Source organism: Rutidosis leptorrhynchoides, chromosome 10 (assembly GCF_046630445.1).
Source record: "Rutidosis leptorrhynchoides isolate AG116_Rl617_1_P2 chromosome 10, CSIRO_AGI_Rlap_v1, whole genome shotgun sequence".
In the NCBI taxonomy this organism is placed as follows: Eukaryota; Viridiplantae; Streptophyta; class Magnoliopsida; order Asterales; family Asteraceae; genus Rutidosis; species Rutidosis leptorrhynchoides.
The window spans coordinates 78,840,864-78,865,059 of NC_092342.1; the positions used below are offsets into that span (position 1 = coordinate 78,840,864).

The 24,196-nt window shown below is 32.1% G+C and overlaps 1 non-coding gene across 1 annotated transcript; it reads left to right on the forward strand.

Annotated features, from left to right (window-relative positions):
• The first annotated feature begins 4,246 nt into the window (after positions 1-4,246).
• LOC139873753 (small nucleolar RNA R71) lies at positions 4,247-4,353 on the forward strand. Its single transcript, XR_011767476.1, has one exon. It is a non-coding gene; the product is annotated as a small nucleolar RNA R71 (small nucleolar RNA).
• Positions 4,354-24,196: the final 19,843 nt, after the last annotated feature.

Here is a 24,196-nt window from a genome sequence, read left to right on the forward strand (position 1 = left end):
GGATTTGATCCTACGGTTTTCTCTAGAATACGTTTTAATGCTCGGTTGGTATTTTCAACTTGTCCACTTATTTGTGGATGATAAGCGGTAGAGATTTTATGAGTTACTCCATATCTTTTGAGAACTTTCTCAAGTTGATTATTACAAAAATGAGTACCCCGATCACTTATTAAAGCTTTCGGTGTTCCAAACCTAGCAAAAAGACGGTTTAAGAAGTTGACTACAAATCGTGCATCATTAGTTGGGATAGCTTGTGCTTCCGCCCATTTAGATACATAATCAATGGCAACGAGAATGTAGAGATTATTATGAGATTTTGGAAATGGACCCATAAAGTCAATACCCCAAATGTCAAATACTTCACATACTTGAATGACATTTTATGGCATTTCATCACATTGACTTATTTTTACGGCCCTTTGATAAGCATCACAGGATTTGCAAAGAAGGTGTGCGTCTTTGAAAATTGTAGGCCAATAGAATCCAGCATTGTAAACTTTTCTTGCTGTGAGCTGAGGCCCATAATGCCCTCATGTTGGTCCTGTGTGACAATGGTTTAAGATTTGACTAGCTTCATCTCCGAATACACATAGGCGTATTATTCCATCGGGACAACTTTTAAACAATTGTGGATCTTCCCAGAAATAGTGTTTTATATCACTAAAGAATTTCTTTCATTTTTGGTACGATAATCCTTTTTCAAGGAATCCACATACTAAGTAGTTTGTATAAGCTGTAAACCATGGAATTTCATTATAATCTATCTTCAATAGATATTCATCAGGAAAGTTGTCTTGTATGGCCGATTCATTTAGAACTTCTAATTCAGGATTTTCAAGACGAGAAAGATGATCAGCGGCGAGATTTTCTGCTCCCTTTTTATCTCGGATTTCAATATCGAACTCTTGTAAGAGTAAGATCCAATAGATTAATCTTGGTTTAGTATCTTGTTTCGAAAATAGGTATCTAAGAGCAGAATGGTCGGTATAGACCACCGTTTTAGCTAGAACGAGATATGAATGAAATTTGTCAAAAGCAAAGACAATAGCAAGGAGTTCTTTTTCAGTAGTTGTGTAATTTGTTTGTGCTCCATGTAACGTCTTACTAGCATAATAAATAGGTTGAAAAAGTTTTTCAATCATTTGTCCTAAAACGGCTCCCATTGCAAAATCACTTGCATCGCACATTAGTTCAAACGGTAGATTCCAATTTGGAGTTATCATGATCGGCGCATTAGTGAGTTTTTCTTTAAGAATATTAAAAGATTTGATACAGTCATCTGAAAAGATGAATGGAGCATCCTTTTCTAGGAGTTTATTCATAGGAGTGGCAATTTTAGAAAAATCTTTTATGAAACGTAGGTAAAAACCGGCATGCCCTAGAAAACTCCTAACTCCTCGAACATTGGTGGGATGTGGAAGTTTAGCAATTACATCTACTTTAGCTCTATCCACTTCAATTCCTTCCTTTGAAATTTTATGTCCAAGAACGATGCCTTCTTTAACCATGAAATGGCATTTCTCCTAATTAAGTACTAGATTTGATTGTTCGCATCTAGTAAGCATTCGTTCAAGATTAACTAAACATGATTCAAATGTATCACCGAAGACTGAAAAGTCATCCATGAAAACTTCCATGCATTCTTCTATCATGTCGTGAAAAATCGCCATCATGCATCTTTGAAAGGTTGCAGGAGCGTTGCAAAGTCTAAATGGCATGCGTTTGTAAGCAAAAGTACCATAAGGGCATGTGAATGTGGTTTTCTCTTGGTCCTCGGGTGCTATTGGAATTTGAAAATATCCGAAAAAATCGTCAAAAAAATAATAGTAACTATTTCCGGCTAATCTTTCCAACATTTGATCAATGAAAGGTAAGGGAAAGTGATCTTTTATGGTGGCGTCATTTAATTTTCTATAATCAATACAAACACGCCATCCAGTTACAGTCCTAGTAGGAATAAGCTCATTTTTCTCATTTGTGATGACAGTCATGCCACCCTTCTTAGGTACGCATTGAACTGGGCTTACCCATGGACTATCAAAGATTGAATAAATTAAACCTGCATCAAGCAGTTTAATAATTTCTTTCTTAACAACATCTTGCATATTCGGATTCAGTCTTCGTTGGCGTTGCACATACGTTTTATCACCTTCTTCCATAAGGATTTTATGTGTGCAATACGAAGAACTTATTCCTTTAATATCATGAATTTTCCATGCAATAGCTGGTTTATGAGCTTTTAGCACAGAAATGAGTTGAGATTTTTTCATTTTCAGTAAGAGAAGACGATATTATTACAAGTAATTCAGATTCACCATGTAAATAAGCATATTCCAAATGGTTTAGAAGTGGCTTTAACTCTAATGTCGGTGGTTCTTCTATCGATGATTTATATCGATATCTGTCTTCCTCTTTTAGCATTTGAATTTCTTCTGTTGTTGGTTCATATCCATTAGCCATAAGTGTAGCTAACATTTGAGTTTCATCAATTGGTTCAGTTCCTTCTCCTAAAGAACATTCTCCTGTTCCTTGTAATTCTGGAAATTCTTCTAACAATTCTACATGTGAATCTATAGTTTGAATATAATAACATGTATCATCTGCAGATTGCGGTTGTTGCATTGCTCTATCAACTGAAAAGGTAACACTCTCGTCCTCTATACTTAGGGTCAGTTTCTTACCAAACACATCTATTATTGCTTTAGCCGTGTTTATGAATGGTCTTCCTAATATGAGAGGAACTCGAGAATCTTCTTCCATGTCCAGAATAACAAAATCTACTGGAAATACTAAGGTACCAACTTTAACTAGCATGTTCTCCATTATCCCTCTAGGATATTTTACTGATCGATCGGCTAGTTGTATACTTATTCGTGTTGGTTTCAATTCTCCAAGGTCTAGTTTAGCGTATAGCGAATATGGCATTAGATTTATACTAGCACCTAAGTCTGTCAATGCTTCTATTGAACTATGACTACCCAGAAAACATGGAATTGTGAAACTTCCTGGATCTGAAAGTTTTTCTGGTATCTTATTCAACAGCACTGCAGAACAATTAGCATTCATAGTAACAGCCGAGAGTTCTTCCATTTTCTTTCTATTTGTGATTAGATCTTTCGGAAATTTAGCATATCTTGGCATTCCTGAAATCACATCAATGAAAGGAAGATTTACATTTATCTGTTTAAACATATCCAAAAATTTAGATTGCTCAGCTTCAAGTCTATCTTTTCTCATTTTACTCGGGTAAGGAAGTGGTGGTTGGTATGGTTTAACATAAGGTTTAGCCTTAACTGTGTTATCTTCATTAACCTTTTCAACTACCGGTTCTTTTTCCTTATCTTGTTCAGATTGTGGTTCTTGTGGAGTAGGAATAGCTTCATCAGAAATTACAGGTATTTCAGGTGGTTTAAGTGTAATACCACTTCTTGTAGTAATGGCTTTAGCTGTTTCATTCCGGGGGTTAGCATTTGTATTACTAGGTAGACTTCCCGGTTTTCTTTCACCTATCAACCTTGCTAGGTTACTTACTTCTTGTTCCAAATTTTGAATCGAAGCTTGTTGATTTCTAAATGCTTGAGCATTTTGTTCATTGGTTTGTTTCTGAGATGTGAAAAATTGCGTTTGAGATTCAACTAGCTTTGAAATCATATCTTCTAAATTTGGCTTTTTATCATCGGTTTGTGGTGGTTTGTCTTGAAAAATAGGTATTTGCTGATTATAAGTATTATTGGATACTTGTTGATTGCTTGGACCTTGTTGGTTGTTGTATGGAACATTTCGATTATAATTCTGGTTTTGATTGTAGATTAGTCTTGGCGGTTGATAATTATTCTGATAATTATTTCCAGGCCTTTGGTTTATGTATGAAACATTCTCTCTTTGTTCCATTGTTAGTTCAATATTGAGACAATCTTTTGTTAAATATGGTCTTCCACACTGCTCACAACTAATTCTTATTGAGTGAATATCCTTAGTCATCTTTTCCATTTGTCTCTCGACAGCATCTATCTTTGCAGAAATGGAATCTAAGTCATGGCTAGAATCGGCTCTAGCTACTTTAGATGATCTAACGATATCTTATTCTTGATGCCACTCATGTGAGTGGGAAGCAGTGTTATCAATAATTTTGTAAGCGTCAGTTGCGGTTTTCTTTATAATGGAACCACCAGCTGCTATATCTATGTCTTTTCTTGTAGTGATGTCGCATCCTTGGTAGAATATTTGTACTATTTGACAAGTGTCTAAACCATGTTGCGGACATCCTCTTAATAACTTTCCAAATCTTGTCCACGCTTCATATAAAGTTTCATTTGGCTTTTGTGTGAACGTAACAATTTCTCCTTGAAGTCTTACGGCTTTAGATGCCGGAAAGAATTGTTTAAGAAATTTTTCAACTAAAATGTCCCATGTATCAATCGCCCCTTCTGTTCATCCTCAACTTCTCGGATTTTAAATAGTGTACAGATCCTATTAAAGGTACGAAGATGTTCGTTTGGATCTTCCTTTGGCGCACCACTAAATTGGCATTGATTAGTTACCATGTGTAGAATTTGTCCTTTGATTTCATAATCTGGCGCATTAATGTCAGGTTGAGTAATTGCGTGACCTTGGCCAGTGCGTTTAGCTCTCATTCGGTCTTCCATACTTAGAGGTTCCAGATTCTCCATAATTGAATTTGTTGAATCTGAATCACCAGAGGATTCTGATTTAATGGTTGGTTTCTCTACAATCTCTGTTTGAATGATTGGTGGTTCCGGAGGAAAGATTAGTGGTTCAGGATCTCTGAATTGTCCTTGAAAATCCTCCGGATTCTCAATTGTGAGGTCGGATTCAAAAAATGGATTATCATAAATTTGAATTGGAGTACTTGGTCGACTGGATGACGATTCTAAAGAAAAATCAACGGCGACAATATTTGCTAGATGTCTTGATCGAGTTACAGGTGGTGAACGTACAAAAGGTGGTGAACGTTTTGCTCGGTGCATTCATTGAATATCCTATTAGTTATAAAAGATAAAAATTATTAAAGTTATCAAAATAATATACTTTTCTGCTTTTGCCCACGTTTCGAATAGCCAATAGATGCAGCAGGGAGCCAGAACCCTTTAAATCAGAAGCTCACAACTCAGCCACTAACAAATCCAACTATTACTACGAAACAGAAAATTTGGATGTCTATCAATTCAACCACTTAAAATAATTTTTCGTTGAAATTTAAAGAAATTTTAGAGAAGAAATAGAAAATTCTATGTCCTAAAACTAGATCGGTGAGAAATAAGAAAGAAAAAGAGCGCATCGAAAAACGTCGAAAAATAAAAGGTCGAAAAAAATAATAGGCGTCGAAAAATAAAAATAAGAAAGTAGCGCGTCGATACTTAAAAAGGAACTAAAACCTAAGATTTAAAAGTTGCGTCTAAAAATATTAAGGCTTAGAGAAAATCTAAATCCAAAACGACAATTACTTAAAAAGGTACAAAAATTTATAAAAACGGCGTCGCAAAATTCCAAAGCACCTAAATCTTAGTCTAAAGAAAAAGCACTTAAGGGATTTTACGGCAAAGCCTAAAAATCTAGTAATAAAAATAACTATGGCAAAAACTATGACTTAAAAGTAAATACGAGCGAAAAATACAAAAATTACGCTAAAACAAATAAAAAGATACAAAATATAAAAATATACTTAAAGTTGTAAAAAGTACAATTTTTATATAAATATTATTTTTATATTAATTATTTTATAAAAGTATTAATTTTATATATTTATAAAACTAATTAAACTTAAAAATACAAATTAAATAATAAAACTAAACTAAATAATTAAATAATTATAACCTAATTAGGGTTTTAATAATAATTATAATTAATTTAAACCCTAAACTGGTCAGACTAGGTTACCAGACCAGTCAAATCACCTCATGCGATCGCATGAGGTGTTAGTTGGTTTTCCATGCGATCGCATGGCTTGCGAATTCGGGCCAGACTTTGGGCTGCAACAGTGATCGGGCCGCGACACTTTTATTTATATTTTTTTTCTGTTTTCTGTTATGCTGTTTTTAAAATAAATAAATATTTATATAAAATAATAAAATACTTATATTTAAAAACTAAAATAGAAATAAAAATACTTTTTTTAACTTTATATATTTTAAACAAGCTCTTAAAAATAAATATATAGATATTTTTCTTTTATATTTTTGTATATTTTTTTTTTAAAAACGTATATTTTTAATAAAAACTTAATAAAACTCTAATAAAAAAATTTTTATATAGCGTTGCGCTTCCAACGTTTTAGTCTTCTCCCCGGTAGCGGCGCCAAAAATACTTGATGTTAAAGCGAAGGGTTATAAAATACTATTAATTTTTACAAGGAAATACTATTAAATACGATACAATTTTACACAAGATATTTATTTATTTATAGAATGGATATACCTAAACCTTGCTACAACACTTATAGGCAGTGTACCTAATCGTACAGTAGTATAGTTTTTAGTAAGTCCGGTTCGTTCCACAGGGATCTTTAGCCAAGTTTAACGCTATATTTTTAACTTATGATTGTAAAAATACAAAAATATATATAAGTAGTATTATTATTATAAAAGGGGGTTTTTACCGTTTAATAACCGGTTTGTCGATTTTAAAACTTTAGTCACAGTTAAAACCTAATGTAAAATATTAAAAATAAATATAACTTAATTTAAAGCGTAAAGTAAATAACGATAATGAAATTGCGATAAATAAAAATGCGATAAAATTGCGATAATTAAAAAGTACGATAATTAAAAGTGCAATTAAATACAATGACAATAAATAAAAATGCGATAATTAAAAGTGCAATTAAATATGAAATAAATGAATTATGCTTATTTAAACTTCCGTAATCATGATGTTTGACGTGTTGATTTTAATTTATTCCCAGGGGTTAATTGTCCTTTGTCCTGGATTATTTAATATATCCGTCTGGTTTTTGTCCATAACAGTCCATCAGTCATAAATATAAAGTGCGAGTGTCCTCGTTAAATTATCCTTATATCCGAAGTCAAATATTCCAACTAATTGGGGACTTAAACTGTAACAAGGTCTTAATACTTTGTTTAATAATTACACCAGGATATCGACTGCGTGTAACCCAAGGTTTTAATACTTTGTTAACAATTACACCAAGTGTCCTTGTACATAATCCACCCCTGTTTTAATAAGTCTATTAACTATTAATCCATTCCCGTGTCCGATTAAATAAACAATTATTAGTATTTATAAATATCCCGCCCATCGTGTCCGATTGAGTGTATATGGTTATTTATAGGTACGTCCAATTGTAAATCTTTATATTAAAATTAACAAACTATCATTTAGTTAAACAAATATAAAGCCCATTAATAGCTCATAGTCTAATTTCCACAAGTGTCATTCTTTTGTCCAAACCCCAATTATGGTACAAAGCCCAATTACCCCGTTTTAATATTTTAGCCCAACATCACGATTACTTCGGTATTAAATAAGCATAATAATAACTTAGCTACGAGACATTAAATTAAAAAGGTTGAACATAACTTACAATGATTAAAAATAGCGTAGCGTTACACAGACAGAATTTCGACTTACACCCTTACAACATTCGCTAACATACCCTTATTATTAGAATTTAAAATTAAAATTATAATTAATATATATATATATATGTATGTATATATATATATATATGTATATATATATATATTATACGTTTGAGAGAGATAGATAAAAAGATGTTTTAAACTGAGCCAAAATACGCGAAATTTATAGATGTGGCCTGCTACCTACTGCCATGTGATCGTATGGGATTTAGGCCTTAAGGCCATACGATCGCATGGCCCCTTTTTCCAGCTCACAAGAGTTTGTTTCCTAGCTTGCCGACAGATTAATAAATAAATATAATATATAAATAATTTTAAGAATTATTTAAATATTATATTATATTTATGTGCATAGTTGACTATATATATATTATACGTTTGAGAGAGATAGATAAAAAGATGTTTTAAACTGAGCCAAAATACGTGAAATTTATAGATGTGGCCTGCTACCTACTGCCATGCGATCGCATGGGATTTAGGCCTTAAGGCCATACGATCGCATGGCCCCTTTTTCCAGCTCACAAGAGTTTGTTTCCTAGCTTGCCGACGGATTAATAAATAAATATAATATATAAATAATTTTAAGAATTATTTAAATATTATATTATATTTATATGCATAGTTGACTTGTAATTTTTAGTCCGTTGCGTCGAGCGTTGAGAGTTGACTCTGGCCCCGGTTTCGGATTTTCGAACGTCCTTGCGTACAATTTAATATCTTGTACTTTGCATTTTGCGTCTTGTACTCTTGTAATTTCGAGACGTTTCTCATCAATAGTTTGAACCACTTTGATTGTACTTTGTACTTTTGAGCTTTTTGGTCGTTTGCGTCTTCAATTCGTCGAATCTGTCTTTTGTCTTCACCTTTTATTATTTAAACGAATATTGCTTGTAAATAGAACAATTGTAACTAAAAGCTTGTCTTTCTTAAGGGATAATGCAATGAAATATATGTTCGTTTTTAGCATTATCACAGACTCTCTACCACAGCGGAAGCCATATAATTAAGTACCTGAGAGAACATGCGAGTAAACTATCAACAAAAATGTTGACTGAATTATAGTTTTAAAATAACGAATAAACTTTAGACCACATGATTTCGAATGTTAGAAAACATAAATCTATTATTCCATTAATCCATGAGTCACCTGGTAACCACTTAACTATTTCATACCCTTACCAAACAACAATATACACTGAACAGGTGTATCTTCCAAAATAACAAAGTACTAATACATTCCGATTATAAATTACTAGCGTGACTAGCTCGAAATGGGGCTGTCAATCCCGATAGATCTATCCATAGGATTCGCGTTCATCAATAGAAACCAGTGATTACAGTTACCAGACTAGGGAATATTTTCGTTCAACTCATAATGAATAATTCAAATTTATTTCCACTTGTGTCTAAACGTAAAACAAAAATGCATGTAATCTCATCCCAAATATACTTTAAATAGTATGAAAAACGGGACTATAACTCACCTTAACGTAAATGTAGAAACAACACAGAAACGCGAACAGCAAATGGTAAAGTGATCAAGAATGATCACAACGCCGACCTATAAATAAAGCAGGTTGATATAAATAACTAACTTAGGTTAATTCTTAGTATGATAGCTATAGTAGTTGTTGCAAATAAGCATAACACAACACTCATTACGTTTCAGTATGATCAGGACATCGTATAACACGTACTTTCTGTTTTTAGAAAGTTTCTATTTTTAGTAGGTTTCCATTTTTGAAAAGTTTCTATTTTTGGAAAGTTTCTATTTTTGAAAAGTTTCTATTTTTGGAAAGTTTCTATTTTTGGAAATTTTCTATTTTTGGAAGGTTTCTATTTTTGAAAAGTTTCTATATTTAGAAAGTTTCCATATTTAGAAAGTTGCTATTTTTAGAAAGTTTGTAACTTAGGAAAGTTTCCTTAATTAGAAAGTCAACAGAAGTCAACTGAAAGTCAATGCCAACTGAAAGTCAACTCAAAAGTCAACCTTAGTCAAACTTAGTCAACCTTGAATTTTAAAGTGTATATTATATTAATAATATAAGTTATAATGTTATTTAAATTCATATATGTATAATCATGTTATATCATAAGTTTAATTAAATTAAATTGAATTATAAAGTTAACATAAGTTTAAATGATATAATTAATATAACATAAGTATTTAATTAATTAATTAATTAAATATTAATCATAACATAAGTATTATTAATTAATAATAAATTTTTAATCATATTATAAGTATTATTAATTAATAATGAATTATTAATCATATCATAAGTATTTAATTATAATTATTAAACCATAAGTATTCAATAATTAAATTATAATTAAATAATAACTAAGCCTTATAATAATTAAATAATTAATTAACTTTTATTATAATTCTTAATATAGTAATCTCATAACATAAGTTTAATACTTATCATAAGTATTTTTTATTAATAATAAAAGTATTATTAATCATAAGTTTAATTAAAAGTATAATTAAATCATAATGTAATTAATAAATGATATAATAAATATATATCATAAGTCTTGATTAAAAATAATTACTTTTATATCATAAGTAATTTAATAATCATGAAAATCAATATTTATATCATAAGTTCAAATTTTATAACCAAAAGTTTAATTAAAAGTTCGTCGGGTCATAACTTGAGCTTCGGGTGTCGGTTTTTGATGAATTTTATATATATCTTCGTCTAACCAATCAACCCTACACATTAGTGGACTCAATAACACCCTAAGATCAGTTCATGAGTCATGAAAAACAGCCATGAACCAACTTAGAACATTAATTCGCTTTAAATCTTGTTTTAGCCATTTCAGGTGATCCGTGGCTCGGATTTCGATGACCCCAACATGAATGTTCATCCAATCATCAATCCTAACCCACTTGTACACTCTAAAGACTCCAAAAATGGTCACAAAGTTGGACCAAAACTGATTACACACGTTTTTACATTTCAATTTCATCAAAACACCAAATTAAGCATAACTTTTGATCCGGGACTCGAAATAACATGAATCCAAAGCCTAAAATTATTGTCTTAATGAAAGGACCCATCTAAACACTTTATTTTATCAAAAAAACACTGTTAATTTTACTGATTTCATCAAAAAGTCCGCTGTCCCAAATTAATCAAACCGAAAACATACACAAACGAGCATTTCTACGTATACAATCATCAATACAACAATACACAAGTACTATACAATCATAATAACATTAAAAAAAGTAAAAATGAATAAAAATAAAAAATTTAGGGTTAGAGTTCATACCCTAATCGAGAAAAAAAAAAGATATGATCGCGTAGAGGATGAAGAGATCAATCCGAATTTGCAAGCAATTGAATGATCCAAGCACTAAATTAATTGATGATGATGAGATGTTTGTGATGGTTGGCGATGGGTCAAAGAAAGAAAGAGGGAGAGGAGAAAATAAAATGGGAAATTAGGTTTGAGAGAAAATGGAATGGTAAGTGTAAAATGAAATGAAAAATTGAAATCACAAACCACCCCCATCTAGGGGTGTTCGACCGAATAGGGGGTAGGGTGGGCCCCTCATGGCCCACTTTTGTTAAATGAATAATTGCTTTTAGCCCGAACGCCCGAACGAAGCCCAAAACGTGAAAACACCGTGACAAATAAAAATATCATAATTAAAAATAATTTGGATTCAAAAATCTCAAAAGTCTAACCGTTGGTTTGAAAACCGAAAAGATTCGTAGGATATAAATCCACGACACGTAGAAACGTACAACTTTAAATACGAATACAATATTCATATAACACATAATAAATAATATATTATTACTAAAATAATAATATAAGTCATAGAAATGACGTGGCACGAATAAAAATTAACGTATGTTAAATAATAAACGGTAAAAGATAACGAAAAAAGTAGGGTCGTGACAGTTGGTATACATTTGATTGTAAGAAAGGTAGGAGTTTTGTTGGTGATAGAGAATCATCTTTTTTATACTGGAAGGAACCCTTCTTTTTTGTTGATAACTCAATTATTGGAAATAAATGGTCTATTGCGCTAGTTGGTCAAAGGTTAGGATAGGTGCTAGCAAGGCTATCACTTTGAGTAACAAAGGGAATAGATTGGTGCAATCCATTACCAGTTTGAAACTTCCCCAAAAATCATTTATTGATATGGAAGTGATATCTCTGAAACGGACGGTTTTATTTATGTGGTGTCGTTAGGCCGCAGGACGTCAGAATCAGCTATCGGGAGAGGAAGCAATAGTTTTAAATTTATATTTAGTGAGGCCTAAATCGTACTACTTCTTATTATGGTGAGTAAGGGAAGTATGACATAGGGTCGTATTTTTTAGATATCAGTAGAATTTAACCTATAATTAAAGCTTAAGATAATCTCTTAGTTGTTAGTACACAGAGATAATATTTTTTTAGACTGAAAATAATTAAAATAAAAATAAAGAAAATAAAAAGGATAAGCAAGGGGTGCCTCCCAAGAGCACTTTGTTTATCAAGTCGTTACAGCTCAACTTTTCTTTGTCAGATCTTAGAATGGATCAAAGGAGAAGAGGTGCTCCTCCTTATCGTGGTCTTCTAAATAAGCTTTTAGCCGGTGGTAATTGACTTTGAAGTTGCCAGTAGGTCCTTCTAGTTCCACGGCTCCGTGTGGAAAAGCATGTATAACTTTGTATGGCCCACTCCATCTTGATCTAAATTTTCCAGCAAACTTCTTGAATCGAGAATTAAAGAGCAGAACTTTATCTCCAGGAGCGAACTTTGTAGGAATCAATTTTGCATCATGTGTCAGCTTCGTCCGTTCCTTGTAGATATATGACGTCTCGTACGCTTGGTCTCTTAATTCAGCGAGTTCATTCATCTGCATCTTCCGATGCTTAGCGGTTACTGAGGGGTCGAGGTTGCAGGTCTTCAGTGCCCATAGAGCTTTATATTTTAGTTCTAGCGGAAGGTGACAGGCTTTTCCATAGATCATGCGGTAGGGTGTAGTTCCTAGAGGATTCTTGTAAGCAGTCCGGAATGCCCACAGAGCATCGTCTAGTTTCTCGACCCATTTATTTCCATGATAGCCAACGGTGCATTCTAGAATTCTCTTGAGTGCTCTGTTGGTGACCTCTGCTTATCCGTTAGTCTGCGGATTATAGGCAGTGTACATTTTGTGCGTAACTCTATATTGTTGCATCACCTTCATAAGTTGGGTATTGCAGAAGTGTGTGTCTCTATCACTTATTATAGCGCGGGGAGCTCTAAATCGGCAGAAGAGTCTCTTCAGGTGATGACCTTAGCATCATTTGTTGGAAATGCTTGGGCTTCGACCCATCTGGAGACGTAATATACTGCTACGAGGACATATTCTTTCCCATTAGACTTTGGAAATGGCCCCATGAAGTCTAATCCCCATATATCGAAGATCTCGCAAGCTTGGATATTAGTCCGAGGAAACTCATTCTTCATAGAGATAATACCTTGCCTTTGGCATGAAATGTCCCGTTCTTATTGATTAAAAACGTTCCATATTAATTGATTTCGTTGCGAGGTTTTGACCTCTATATGAGACGTTTTTCAAAGACTACATTCATTTTTAAAACAAACCATAACCTTTATTTCATAAATAAAGGTTTAAAAAGCTTTACGTAGATTATCAAATAATGATAATCTAAAATATCCTGTTTACACACGACCATTACATAATGGTTTACAATACAAATATGTTACATCGAAATTAGTTTCTTGAATGCAGTTTTTACACAATATCATACAAACATGGACTCCAAATCTTGTCCTTATTTTAGTATGCAACAGCGGAAGCTCTTAATATTCACCTGAGAATAAACATGCTTTAAACGTCAACAAAAATGTTGGTGAGTTATAGGTTTAACCTATATATATCAAATCGTAACAATAGACCACAAGATTTCATATTTCAATACACATCCCATACATAGAGATAAAAATCATTCATATGGTGAACACCTGGTAACCGACATTAACAAGATGCATATATAAGAATATCCCCATCATTCCGGGACACCCTTCGGATATGATATAAATTTCAAAGTACTAAAGCATCCGGTACTTTGGATGGGGTTTGTTAGGCCCAATAGATCTATCTTTAGGATTCGCGTCAATTAGGGTGTCTGTTCCCTAATTCTTAGATTACCAGACTTAATAAAAAAGGGCATATTCGATTTCGATAATTCAACCATAGAATGTAGTTTCACGTACTTGTGTCTATTTTGTAAATCATTTATAAAACCTGCATGTATTCTCATCCCAAAAATATTAGATTTTAAAAGTGGGACTATAACTCACTTTCACAGATTTTTACTTCGTCGGGAAGTAAGACTTGGCCACTGGTTGATTCACGAACCTATAACAATATATACATATATATCAAAGTATGTTCAAAATATATTTACAACACTTTTAATATATTTTGATGTTTTAAGTTTATTAAGTCAGCTGTCCTCGTTAGTAACCTACAACTAGTTGTCCACAGTTAGATGTACAGAAATAAATCGATAAATATTATCTTGAATCAATCCACGACCCAGTGTATACGTATCTCAGTATTGATCACAACTCAAACTATATATATTTTGGAATCAACCTCAACCCTGTATAGCTAACTCCAACATTCACATATAGAGTGTCTATGGTTGTTCCGAAATATATATAGATGTGTTGACATGATAGGTCGAAACATTGTATACGTGTCTATGGTATCTCAAGATTACATAATATACAATACAAGTTGATTAAGTTATGGTTGGAATAGATTTGTTACCAATTTTCACGTAGCTAAAATGAGAAAAATTATCCAATCTTGTTTTACCCATAACTTCTTCATTTTAAATCCGTTTTGAGTGAATCAAATTGCTATGGTTTCATATTGAACTCTATTTTATGAATCTAAACAGAAAAGTATAGGTTTATAGTCGGAAAAATAAGTTACAAGTCATTTTTGTAAAGGTAGTCATTTCAGTCGAAAGAACGACTTCTAGATGACCATTTTAGAAAACATACTTCCACTTTGAGTTTAACCATAATTTTTGGATATAGTTTCATGTTCATAATAAAAATCATTTTCTCAGAATAACAACTTTTAAATCAAAGTTTATAATAGTTTTTAATTAACTAACCCAAAACAGCCCGCGGTGTTACTACGACGGCGTAAATCCAATTTTACGGTGTTTTTCGTGTTTCCAGGTTTTAAATCATTAAGTTAGCATATCATATAGATATAGAACATGTGTTTAGTTGATTTTAAAAGTCAAGTTAGAAGGATTAACTTTTGTTTGTGAACAAGTTTAGAATTAACTAAACTATGTTCTAGTGATTACAAGTTTAAACCTTCGAATAAGATAGCTTTATATGTATGAATCGAATGATGTTATGAACATCATTACTACCTTATGTTCCTTGGATAAACCTACTAGAAAAGAGAAAAATGGATCTAGCTTCAATGGATCCTTGGATTGCTCGAAGTTCTTGAAGCAAAATCATGACACGAAAACAAGTTCAAGTAAGATCATCACTTGAAATAAGATTGTTATAGTTATAGAAATTGAACCAAAGTTTGAATATGATTATTACCTTGTATTAGAATGATAACCTACTGTAAGAAACAAAGATTTCTTGAGGTTGGATGATCACCTTACAAGATTGGAAGTGAGCTAGCAAACTTGAAAGTATTCTTGATTTTATGAAACTAGAACTTTTGGAATTTATGAAGAACACTTAGAACTTGAAGATAGAACTTGAGAGAGATCAATTAGATGAAGAAAATTGAAGAATGAAAGTGTTTGTAGGTGTTTTTGGTCGTTGGTGTATGGATTAGATATAACGGATATGTAATTTTGTTTTCATGTAAATAAGTCATGAATGATTACTCATATTTTTGTAATTTTATGAGATATTTCATGCTAGTTGCCAAATGATGGTTCCCACATGTGTTAGGTGACTCACATGGGCTGCTAAGAGCTGATCATTGGAGTGTATATACCAATAGTACATACATCTAAAAGCTGTGTATTGTACGAGTACGAATACGGGTGCATACGAGTAGAATTGTTGATGAAACTGAACGAGGATGTAATTGTAGGCATTTTTGTTAAGTAGAAGTATTTTGATAAGTGTATTGAAGTCTTTCAAAAGTGTATAAATACATATTAAAACACTACATGTATATACATTTTAACTAAGTCGTTAAGTCATCGTTAGTCGTTACATGTAAGTGTTGTTTTGAAACTTTTAGGTTAACGATCTTGTTAAATGTTGTTAAACCAATGTTTATAATATCAAATGAGATTTTAAATTATTATATTATCATGATATTATCATGTATGAATATCTCTTAATATGATATATATATATACATTAAATGTCTTTACAACGATAATCGTTACATATATGTCTCGTTTAAAAATCATTAAGTTAGTAGTCTTGTTTTTACATATGTAATTCATTGTTAATATACTTAATGATATGTTTACTTATCATAGTATCATGTTAACTATATATATATCCATATATATGTCATCATATAGTTTTTACAAGTTTTAACGTTCGTGAATCACCGGTCAACTTGGGTGGTCAATTGTCTATATGAAACATATTTCAATTAATCAAGTCTTAACAAGTTTGATTGCTTAACATGTTGGAAACATTTAATCATGTAAATATCAATCTCAATTAATATATATAAACATGGAAAAGTTCTGGTCACTACATGGCATGCGTCGTAACGCTTTACAAGCTCTTGCGCATCTCGAAATATAGCGGCCAATAAAATCCCGATTCGTAAACTTTTCTTGCAGTTAAATTTGCTCCAAGATGACCTCCATTTGGTCCGTGGTGATATTGGTGAAGAATCCCTGCTGCTTGTTTTTCATCTACGCACCTCTTGATTATCTGATCAGGGAAAATTCTAAACAGGTAAGGGCCTTCCCAGTAGTAATACTTGGCATCCCTGAAGAACTTCTTTCTTCGGGATGTGCTCATTCCTTTTTGCACTACTCCAGCAACTAGGTAGTTGGCTATGTCGGCATACCAAGGAGTATCAGTGAATTGTGATCCGATGTGACCTAGTCCAAAACTCATAAGCTGTTCTTCAGAAAATTTATCTCTGATATCTTGTTCAGCAAGTTGTTCCATTGATGGGTTCTCCAAACGACTAAGATGGTCTGCTGCGACGTTCTCTGCTCCTTTCTTATCTTTGATTTCAATATCAAATTCCTGACAGAATAAGATCCATCGTAGGAGTCTTGGTTTAGCGTCTGCTTAGTGAATAGATATTTAAGGGCTTAATTATCTGCATAAACCGTAGTTTTGGACAGGATGAGATAGGAACGGAATTTGTCGAAGGCGAATACTACAGCTAGCAGCTCCTTTTCTATGGTAGTGTAATTCTCTTGAGCTCCGGTTAAGATTTTGCTGGCATAATAGATTGGATGAAAGTGCTTATCTGTCAGTTGTCTGAGTACAGCTCAACCTGCGAAGTCACTCGCATCACACATGATTTCGAATGGTAACCTCCAATCAGGAGCTATCATGATGGGTACATGTGTTATCTGTTCCTTCAGATAGTTGTATGCTTTAATACATTCTTCATCAAAGACAAACGAAACTTCCTTTCCGAGGAGATGAGTGATAGGTCGCGTGACCTTTGAGAAATCTTTGATGAAGCATCGGTAAAAACCGGCGTGTCCAAGGAAACTCCTTACTGCTTTTACTGTGGTAGGTTCTGGAAGTTTAGTTATGGTCTCAATCTTAGCCTTATCAACTTCTATTCCTGCTTTTGAAATCTTATTGTGACGACCCGGAAATTTTTGACCAAATTTAAACTTTAATCTTAAATGGTTTTGACACGATAAGCGAAGTCTGTAATGTTGAGTCTTAAAATTTTTGAACTAGTTCATATATGCAACTACCCTTCGACTGTTCCCGACGATTCACGAACAATTTCGTATACAAAAATGTAAAAAGATATATATATAAATAAAAGAGTATATATGATATATATTTTTTTTGAATAAATAAAAATACACATTAACTGTAAAATAATAAACAAAATAATTAAGTAATACTAAAATGAATATGTATAAATATATATATAATATTAATCTATATATGTATATATGATTCTTATTAATGATTATTATTATATGGTAATATATAAAAATATATAAAAATTATCTGATACAATAAATAGTCATATTACCTAATCTATAATAATGTAATATCAGTATAATAAAGTTGTTATATTGTTATTACTTTAATATCAATACTTGTATTATTATTAGTTATAATATTAAGAGTATTATTAATATAATTATATTTATTTAAAGATTAATTATAACCTATAAATAAAAATATGTAATTACAAGAGAAATATAAATAAGAAAATAAAAACACATGTATGAAGTTATATATAAATACATATACATAATACTGTTATACATATATATACATACATCTATACATATATATACGTATATGTGTATATACTGATAAATAAATATATATACTCCCTATAACAATTACAGAAAATCCATATTCAGTTTCATATCATTGTCAAGCTCTTGTAAATTGATTTTATCTCCTCAAAATCGTACCAATCATGAATTCATACACCAGAAAGGATCCAAATTCTATTAGCTATCATATTCTTCTTTTAAATTTTTTTTATATATTTCTGTACGAGTTCAATAATAGCTATCGACTAAGATTTTTGATATATAACAAACGAATTAATCAGTGTATTATGACAATACATTCATAAACCAACGACAAAACACTCAGTACAATTTATCTCACTACAATTGGAAGTTTAAAACAAAAAATAAAAAGAAAATACTTGTTAACCGCTGTTCTTGACATTTCTAGCCCACACCATCTTCACCTACAACCATAAACACCACCACAACCCGAACAATAATTTATCACTTCTAATCAACCTTGATCACCACCATGGATACAACCCAATCACCCATCCATCAAATTCTTTTCGTCAACCTTCACCAAGACTATCTGTTTTTAATGCGTGTTTTATTTTCTTCTTAAACTCAACAAGTTAACCGACTACTACTTGTTGCTTTGATCGAAACCACATCACCTTTGTGTGTTACTATACGACCAAGGACCCAAGAATACCTTTGTATTATCATTTTCTATTTCTATCCAGTTATAACCATCGACCACCTATATCACCACCTTGCACCACCACTAAAGCTACCACGTCCATCGAGTAATCAAACACCAATATATTTTTCTTCTGTGAACTCAACAAACCATGCCACCACCACTTCTCTTAACCCATAACTAACTCGCCATTCTTCTGTTGCAACTAGGATCAAAAACATAAACACCTACTTTCTCTTTCTCTCATATTCTCTCTCACATTCAGTTTTCTGTTTCACAAGTAAGCCATCACGAACCCACCATTTTTTTTTTGCTATCCCTTTTGTCGCGTATACTACTAATGTTATCATATGCTGCTGTATGCTTCTACTATTATATGTTCATCGAGAAAAGGGAAAACAAGAAAGAATGAGGTAATGAAATTGATTTGTTTGGAGTTGTTTTACGAATAAAAGGAGAGGAGTGGGGGATTATTATAGGACGTATTCTTGGATCCTAATTACAAAGTATATCACGTCCCATAAAGTGAAGCTCATATCCGACTAATATAACTCAAATAAACCCCACAATTGTCCCACTAGTTGAATATTAAAAGAGGATTCAAGCACCGAATTATTCCTCTTATACAGCTAGTCGACATCTTTCTTTATATATTTTTTTTTCTAACTAACCCCACTTGATAAAGTTGATTTGTTAAAGTGGAAAGTAAAAAGAATCGTAATTCTTATTTTTTTGGTTCTTTCTGCCGAGTGAATCACAATGAACCGGACGAAATTTTCATTCATTCATGAATCAAACGGCTCTTAAACTTAATTAAGGAATTCCATTGGGCTTGTGAGTAATATGGGTCGTAACTTTCTTTCTGATGGGCTGTGTTCCGTCCATTCCTTCTTTATTTTTCTGCTTGCTGTTATCCGAGAAACATCCAACAGGGAGTTGCTCCAGTTTCTATTTCCAAACGAACATCATTAATGCTCCTGTTGCTACTTGAATGATGAAATATTGTTGAAGATTTTGTAGTGATGATTTCGTGTAATGATGAATAATATAAACAATAATAATGTTGAGAAGCGAAGAAGATGATGATGAGTATATTAGGGTGATGTCAATGATGATGGATCATGAAGATGATGTGAGGTTGATAATTATGAGGGTTCGAACTAATGATAATTGATATCGTAATGCATAAATGATACGGGTTTATGATGATTATAATGGTGATTAGATTAAGATGATAATTAGGATTGATAAAGATAATAATGACAATGGAAAAATTTTAATGATTTGGTTTGAGTTTATGATGAAGAAGAAGAAGGAAATAGAAAACGGGTTAAATAAAATACGGATACGAAATACATCGGAAAAAGCGAGGTCAGAGGAGTGGTTAAGTATGTTTTAGGGTTAGCGGGTTCAAATCCGGACTTGGGCATTTTTTTAAAGGGCTACTTTTTTGAGGTAGTTTACTTACCACTTATTATTATTATTATTATTATTATTATTATTATTATTATTATTATTATTATTATTATTATTATTATTATTATTATTACTACTACTACTACTAAAAGAATCATTATTTTTAAATTATCATTTTTATTAAAATTAGTATTATTATCGAAACTAACATTCTTATCAAAATTATCATTTTTATTATTAACATTATCATTATTATTAATATTAAAATCATCATGATTTTTATCATCAACTAGTATTATTTTTATCATTATTATTATCAATATTACAAATATATCAACTAAAGATTTTATATATAAATAAATATATATCTAATTAAGTTATTAATGAAACATATAATTTATTTAAATAAAAACTATATCACTAATAATATGTAAATCTGTTTGATTACCATTATATGTGTTAATATATATATATATATATATATATATATATATATATATATATATATATATATATATATATATATATATATATATATATATATATATATATAATGATATAGGTTCGTGAATCCGAGGTCAACCTTGAATTGTTAAATTCCGTCGTATGCATATTTTTACTACAAAATATCGTATGGTGAGTTTCATTTGCTCCCTTTTACTCTTTACTTTTTTGGGCTGAGAATACATGCAAATGCTTTATTAACTGTTTTACAATATTTATATGCGTGAGTTCATTTGATTCCCTTTTACTCTTTACATTTTTGGGACTGAGAATACATGCGCTACTTTTACAACTGCTTTATTAAATGCTTTTGAAATACATTTTGAACTGCGAATACATGAAATACTTTTATAAATGTTTGACGAGATAGACACAAGAAAAACATTCCTCGAATGAATTATGTGGACGTGATAATTGCCACCATTGAATTATGTGGACGTGATAATTGCCACAATTGATATGAATATTTTTCCCCTAATTATTATTGCTTGGTAACCTAAGAATTAGGGAACATCACTAATTTTGAGAATTTGTACACGCCTAATTGACGCGAATCCTAAAGGTAGCTACCGGGTCTAACACTCCCACCCAGAATGTTCACTAGACGGAAGAGCTAGTGGGCGTGGTGTTTAGTACTTCGAAGTTTATATGATTATTATACAGACGAGATGTTCTGTTTTCGGGATATTATTATGCGCATTATATGTTAAGGTCGGTTACCAAGCCAAGCTATGAAAGCAATGAAAAGTGAATGTTATGTATCGAGAGACTGATTTTATACGCAAGTCATGTGTATGTTATTTTTGTGCACGAGATATGTGTACGATTACTAAGATTTATGAAAGATGATTTCGTACACGAGAAAGGTGTACTGTATTTAAAAGATATCGCATGTACATTACAGGTGGGTATAGGATTTGGGCCTATTTGTACCATGCAGCATTTAAATCTTGTGGTCTATCAAAATGATGAATTTTATTGTTTTATGATAAACTTATGAACTCACCAACCTTTTGGTTGACACTTTAAAGCATGTTTATTCTCAGGTATGAAAGAAATCTTCCGCTGTGCATTTGCTCATATTACATGGAGTCGTTCATGGCATATAGAGGTCAGAACCTCACAATGGGACCAACTGTTGAAGACTTTGTCCAGATGGATTAGGACGGGTCACTACAGGTGGTATCAGAGCGGTGGTCTTAGTGAACTAGGTTTTGCATTAGTGTGTCTGACTGATAGTTGTTTAGATGCATTAGTGAGTCTGGACTTCGACCGTGTCTGCATGTCAAAATTTCTGCTTATCATTTTGTGTCAAAAATTACTGCTTATCATTCTTAGGAAATCACTTGCTTATCATCCTTAGTCTAGACACATCATACTGCAATGATTGCATGAATAGTGTATAGACAAAATTTATATCTTAGCATATCTGCTAAATCATATCTTAGCGTATCTGTTATTGTTACCTTTGCCTGACAGATTCCGTAGATTCCTCCGTAACTTATGGGATTTTAGTATTATATATGCATATGTAAATTATGTATTGCAGGGTACTAATCTACATCCTATAATCTATTTCATATCGAAAATCCTTCATCTGATCGTCGAGATGAATCCCTCAACCAGTTCGAATTCTTCGGATTCCGACAGCTATTCCGATATGGAGTTTCACCTAAGCTCTGAAAGCAGTGTCACCAGAATGAATCAACCAATCATCCATCCCCAATTCATCTGATGGGTTCGTAGTCTACTTAATCATTGGAGACAAGAAGAAGCAATCCCTTTCATCCACCATATTGTCCTCTGGGCGAAGAACCTGAAGCACTCACCGATGAACCAATCCAAAACACTATTTTCGCCCTCATTACCCGAATATCTCGCCATGATTGTATACTATCTCAAATTCAAAACCTTATTCATCTACTCGTTCCGACTGACAATCATCCCAGAATAATAGAAGAAGTCAACGAACTTCGCACTCGAGTAATCAATTTGGAAAACGTGGTGCAAAACCTACCAGCTTCAGCAACATCACCGGCAACACCAGTACCACCAACAACCCAAATTTCAACATTACATGCCTCAACATCTCATTCTGTACCTCAAGAATAATCATCGTTCTATATGACGTTCTACATCATTTATCTTCGTTCGACATGATGGTTATGTAACCTCTAATGTTTTAGAGATTATGTACTCTAGATCTAAACGTAAACCAAATGAGTTTAATATCATGATAACTCATTCAATCCATGATTACATCTGAAGAAAATATATACGCATATATGTTTTCATAAAGATTGTAATTAAAAATTCTTTTGTATAAACTATTAATGGTGAAAATATTTTAACGGGTAGGTAATACCCGAGGAATATTTAGATTTCACCTTAATAAGTTACACTGTACATTCGTCGAAGCTGATTCAACAGTCATTTTCTATCCTACTTACAACCACCGATATACGTATCCGTTCACCAAAGAATAACCATTTTCATTCAAATTTAATTTCATATTCGGATTTTGACCGATCAAAATCCAAGTCAAGATTTAACAGAAGACATCACTTTTAGATTCCTACATCTTTCAAAGCCATACTTTGAGTTTAAAACTGTGCTAGATCCATTGGCAGTTTATTACCGAAAATAAATTTACAATACCTTACCAAAATTAGCCAATTTTGTCACAGCTCCAGCAAATCAACTTCGACTTTCATTCGGATTAGCCTTATTATAACTTTGATATATAAGTTTGCCACTTGATTACATCCTAAACAATCATTCGTATCTTGACGATTACCATCAGCGTTTAATCATCTAAAAACACAATTCTCTTGAAACCCTTCAGTTTGATAACCAATGATTCAGATCCGTTAAAATTGAAAATGCTGACAAAGCAGCATGTAGTAAATGGACTTAATGGCCAAAAGTGATGATAAAAGAATGGAGTGTTGGGAACACTCGATAGAAAATTTGGTACTGAAAAACGGATTGAGCAAACCATGAAGGATACCAAGGACAAATACAAGGATCATACCCTATATTCAAATAATCAGGTAATTCTGAATCCGATGAAATTTTTAGGGAATATCTTACTACGAGGTCATGTTAAAATCTTGCGGAAAATTTTTCTTCATCAACCTTCGAACTTAGAAATTCCAAAATATCATCATAAATATCTTCGATATTTTTGAGGATATTTTCATAAATATTCTTGTCTTAAATTATCTACCTCTTCGTGCTTTCTGTATTCCATTACATTGGAAACTTCTGTAAAATCTAAGTATAAATTATGAATGAATTGTGGAGAAGTGTTGGGAATTGAAGCATAGGTTAGCATAATATAATGACGCCTGGCCAACGTGATTATATTACAGTAGGTCATGCTGAGTTTCTAATGGAACGTGATAGAGGATCACAGATCATACCTTTATCATGAACCATGTTACATAACTCTTTCATTCTAATTAACCTCTAAACATATCAAGAAAATATATTCTTGATAG